The sequence below is a fragment of the Lissotriton vulgaris genome, chromosome 6, assembly GCF_964263255.1.
Source record: "Lissotriton vulgaris chromosome 6, aLisVul1.2, whole genome shotgun sequence".
In the NCBI taxonomy this organism is placed as follows: Eukaryota; Metazoa; Chordata; class Amphibia; order Caudata; family Salamandridae; genus Lissotriton; species Lissotriton vulgaris.
The window spans coordinates 1,783,889,925-1,783,895,924 of NC_141694.1; positions in this window are offsets into that span (position 1 = coordinate 1,783,889,925).

Sequence of the window (6,000 nt, forward strand, 5' to 3'; positions counted from 1 at the left end):
GTGGGAATAGTAATTTTTACCCCTGCGCTATCCAACGCTTTCCCTACTGTTGCACTCACTGGAGTGGGAATAGTAATTTTTACCCTTCCAATATCCAACGCTTTCCCTACTGTTGCACTCTCCGGAGTGGGAATAGTAATTTTTACCCCTACGCTATCCAACGCTTTCCCTACTGTTGCACTCTCTGGAGTTGAAATAGTAATTTTTACCCTTATGCTATCCACTACTGTTGCACTCACTGGAGTGGGAATTGTATTTTTTACCCCTACGCTATCCAACGGTTTTCCTACTGTTGCACTCTCTGGAGTGGGAATGGTAATTTTTACCCCGACGCTATACAACACTTTCCCTACTGTTGGACTCTCTGGAGTGGGAATAGTATTTTTTACCCCTGCGCTATCCAACGCATTCCCTCCTGTTGCACTCACTGGAGTGGGAATAGTATGTTTTACCCCTAAGCTATCCAACGCTTTCCCTACTGTTGCACTCACTGGAGTGGTAATATTAAATTTTACCCTCCTGCTATCCTACGGTAAAATATTGTACATTTTTTATTAATAACTTAAATTAATTATATCTTAATTTTAAGGTTATTGGAGTATTTTAAAGTATGTTTTAGTTAATTATATTTATTATTTCATTAATTTTAAATTACTTTTAAGACATTTAAAAAAAATCGATATTTTGACTGACTATATTTTTTACAGACTATATTTTGGATTCGATATTTTTGTACTTACCTGTCTGTTGATAGGAATTCGATATTTTTGCATTCTATATTTTGGCAACGATATTTTGGTAAGTCTATATTTTGTCATTCTATATTATGTCAGTGATCCGTGGCTAGCATAGACGAGGGGGTTGCTATCTACAAATAGTGGTTGGCACATGGCGGGATGCTGCAACACCTGAAGCGATAGACCAACCCCCCATCTTTATGCATATAGACTGCTAGACTGTGAGCCCCGCGATGTGGGGTTGCACACACAACATTGGTAAAGATGAGAACCCTAAGACCAATTAGGGCAACACCATTATGCAATATGTGACACCCACAGAGCTCTACCTTGCGAAGTAACAGACAAATTGGGCCTTAGCAGATTGATCTGGGTGGACATATGGGAAGCCATTCATGGATAGTGCACTGCCTTGAAGGGAAAATAGATGCAGTCACTATAGAGGTTGGCCTCCTGCGCACAGACATACATAAGGTTGCCAATAGGGTAACGACTGCGGAACGATCACAGATTCAAATGGGTCCCGAGGTGGTGACACTCAAGGAGCAAGTAACACGGCTCATGGTGAAAATCAAAAGTGCTGGAAATTTGAGCTTAAGATGCTGAGGGTCGATCACATAGGTATAATCTGTGGCTGCTGGGCCTCTCTGAGAGAATGGAGGGTGACTCGGCTGAACACTTCCTAGAGGAATGGATCATACGTACTTTGAAACTGAAAGGGTTATCAGACATGTTTGCTAATGAAAGGGCCCACAGAACACTGACAGTGAGGATGCTGCCAGGGGCCCCCAAGGGTTATTATTAAAGCTCCCATTAGTTCCGTTTTTAATGATTTTTACAGATTATACAGACAGAAAAACATCTATTTTCCGGTCTATGTTTATTTCTAAATATAGATAAATACAGAAAATAGGTTTTCTTTTGGACAATACTCTCCTCTGTCAGTCATGAGGGCGAGGTCAATAACAATGCAGATTGACAGGCAGGGAAGCTCATAAAAAATGTAAAATGTTTTGTAATGAAGCTGAAATAACTGCAGCAGTGCAGCTGCCTACAGTGTTCAACAATGCAAATGGTTTCCAATGACTGTAAGTTACTTTAAACAACTAAAATCCATTGGACATTCTAACGTGAGTAAATATTTGTCGACTAAATAAATGTGGAAATATACCCATTACAGCATCAGATTTTACTCTTAGCACAAAATAAATATGGATAAATACAGATAAAATTGACAAAAAATATACACGGATAAATATAGATGGAAATGTAAAAAAAAATACCATAATACCAGAAGCCCTAGTTTTGATAGCAAGGATTTTTAACTATAGATACAGAGAAAGTATTTGGGTTGTGCCCATGAGGCGGGAGAGCTGTGCTACTGAAATCATGAAACTGCTATCGTCCCGGATTATGCACACAAACTGCAGCCACAGAGAAAATCCCATGTGGACATTAAACAAAAACTCATAACTATGAATCTACCATACATATTGATGTATCTCAAACTCCTTCGGGTGAAAGTCAATGGGAAAACCAACTTATTTGGAAGACCAGAAGACATGTGGTCCTTTTTTGAGGTATGGGACTGTATTCACCAACACAACAGAGGGACTCCTTGATCCAGACGAAGTAGGAGATGCATAGGAACCACGAACATGGGTACCGTTAAGTTACAGAGATCGGAACACCTCCCAAGCCAGTTCACGCCCGGAGTGGTGGTGCATGAAGATGGTACACTGGCTAGTTAGCCTATAGAGCATGAGGAGAGCAAGAAGTCAATGGGTGAGGACCGCATACCGGAAAATCAAAGCTTGGCAGGGAAGGCTGAGCACCAGAAAAAGTAAAGAGGATACCTGATGAGAAGGAAGTGTTTAGGAAGATCTGAATACAATTTGTAGCCGAGGAATAACTGAGGAATAATCCGTTTAACATGCAATGGGTCCGGATTACATGTTCAGCAGGGGTACTCAAAAGGTAAAAGGGTTAGTGCTTTAGAGGACAGCTGGAGGGAGGCCCAAGTGGTACTTTGACCCTGTGGGACTGGAGACTGCTTACAATTACCTCCCTTCTGCGCACTAAAGCTGCTAGTCAGTGTTTGGATGATCGTTGGAATTAAAATCTTGGTATCTCGATACCGGATGTGATAGGTTGTCTTGCGGATTCTAACCATATCTGATGGGCAAGCCTACAGTGTTGTTGTTGTCGTTATGTGTTTACCCAGTAGAAGGTAAAGCTCCCAATGCATGTCTTGTTTTGTTACTGAATATGACAGTGGAAGCAGTGGATGTTATTTTAGTTTGTTCACTGCAGCCAAGGGTATAGTTTACAAGACACCAGGAAAGGAGCGGGAACGCCTGATCGGTTGGTGTGGGGGGGCCTGTAAGACTTTCCACCTAAATACAAGGGATACCTAGCTATAAGATCATGACATGAAATGTCAGGGGACTCGGTGGGTATGTGGAGAGGCACAGAGTGAAGTCCTTCTTACACAGACTGGGGTAAGCATAGCTTTCTAGAAGGAAAACATTTGGTGGATGAGGAGGTAAACAAGCTAAAAAAGAAATGGGGAGGGCAGTTATATTTATCAACATATTCCTCATATGCCTGGGTGGGTGTCCGTCTGATTGATGCTGGAAGTCCACTTTAAACTGTAATACTCAGAAGCAGACACTTATGGCAGGTATGTCCTATTACAAGGGATGCTAGGTGATACAGAGGTTTGCATCCGGAATGTGTATGCCCCCAATAATGTTGATAAAGATATCTATTCGAAGATACTGGCCTTACTGACTGACTGCATGGCCAATAAAATACCGTAGGTCGGGAACTTCAATTGGATGCTAAATAGAGATATGGATAGTTTGCCCCCAAGGCAATCCACAATGATGGGTATGACTGAGGCAGTGCGACAAGCAATGCAAGATGTGGCTCTGTATATATCTGGAGAGCAATGTACCCATACTCAAAGGAATACTAATGCCACTCCCTTACCCATGGCACATACAGCAGGCTGGATCATGCCCTGGGGGAGGCTGCGTTGAATGTTGGGGTACAGTCGCCCACATATCTGGGGCAATATTTATCAGACCACTCTACTCTGATACTCAAACTTAATAGGTTGGGGCTTCCTGATGGTCCTCCAAGATGGAGACTATTGTCCGAGGCTCTCTTTGACACAGACTGTAGGGATATGCTGGGCAGCCTAGTTGGCAGATGATTTGGGAGCACTGGCCAGCAGATGCATGGAGTGGGAGGCACTGAAAGATTGAACTGTGAGGAAAATTTATGAGTGAAATCTATGGTCTTATAAGGCAGCTTCAGAGGGAGCTGGGGGCAGTACAAGGCAGACTAGCAGATACACAAAGACTGGAAGCACATTCTTGTGATGCATGGATGGAAATGGTGACTATGAGATGGACGATGGCAGAAACTTGGCATAGACTGGACAGGGTCACAAGGAGATAGCATTGACAGATATTGCACTGACAGGGCACAAACCTAGCAAGCTCTTAGCTTGGATACACACATTAGAAACTGCCAGGCCCATTATTATGGCACTAAAAGAGAGGACGGTAAAATTATAACAACACAGGTAGAAATTAATATTATACTCCGGGACCATCTGATGGGACTGTATGGCGAGGAGTGAAAGACTGACCTTGAGTCTATCAATATGTACCTGGCTTGGGTAGAACTCCCAGTAGTACAGCCGATAATCCGAGAGGAATTTAAAGTGGCAATTTCCCCAGAATAGCTGAGGGAAGCAATGGGGAATCTTCCCCTCGAAGCAAGATATCAAGGGGAGATGATTTTCCAGTGAAATTTTATAAGGTCTTCTCCACACAGTTGGCCGAACTGTTGCTAAAGGTGTACTGGGAAGCTTGGAGGAAGGGCATGTCCCACCCACCCTTAGGTCTGAAGTGATCTGTACGGTGCCCAAACCAGGGGGGTTATACAGTGGACTTTTCCTCTTATAGACCCCTCACCCTTCTGTGCGCTAATACAAAAGTGCTAAGCAAGATATTGGCTGAGCGGCTGCAAGCATGGGTTGCTGCACTGGTGCATGAAGACCAGTGTGGAAAATCACAGGCAAGAATTACATTGAGTCACAGTAAAAGAAAACATCAACAATCCCCTACACAATGTGGCTTACTGACACACTTTTTTCTTATGTAGAATCCAAATAAGGTCCAGTGAACAATTGATACGCACATATAAGTGGTACTATTGGTGTCACTTTTTTATTAACTAATGACCTTTGGATCCAGCAATCAATAGTGGTAAAGATATCAGTGAGCCACATTGTGTAGGGGGTTGTTGATGTTTTCTTTTACTGTGACTCAATGTAATTCTTGCCTGTGATGTTTGCCTTATATGATTTTGATGTCTTATATTTGATTTTAACTTTTGTGTATATGCAATGAATTGTAATGAATTGTTATGATCAATTGTTTTTATTATATTCTTTCAAAGATCGTTCTTTGAAATTTCAAATTGTCATTTTGTGTAAACTTGTTTATGTTTTTATTAAAAAGACTGTGAACGTTCCTATTTTAGTGTGGAAATTAAAATTCATTGTTTGTTCAATAATCTTTATTTCGTTGCAATTGCATCATAAAAGATATACAAAAACACAGTATATGTAATAATGCATATAAAAAAAATACATAATACACATAGTTATACATGGCCACAATATCATCAGCAAATTTACATGATATATAATTCAGAAAGTGCTAGTGCATGACCAAAATGTTGTCCCTAAGCTTCTTAGTTAAATCACGAGAGTGAGCTTTAAAACAATCATCAATAAATATAGTTAAAAAGATGGTTAAAATATTTACAAGGTTAAAAAAAACATTAAATTGATATATAACAGCCAGACACTTAAAATGCCAGTGATGATTTTTGCCTAATGAATTTTACTGCCAAAAGGAATCTACTGATACCAAACACTATTACTTGACTAGTGTCCGTAAGTAATATTCTTCCTGCTTCCTTATATGAAGTTGTTCCAATATTACGGCACAATGGCACTATCCATTTTTTTCTAGTTTCTACATAGCTTGGACAGAAAAACAAGATATGAAAAATGTCTTCTCTTGCATTATTTGTACATAAAGTGCATTTGTCATTACTGGTTTTCCCCCATTTAGACTCGGTTTCCCGAGTTCTTAGTATACCGTACCTATACTTTATATACAAGGTTTTCGCTAAAGGTGGTTGAATCTCATCAAGAAACATTTCAACTTGGCTACAT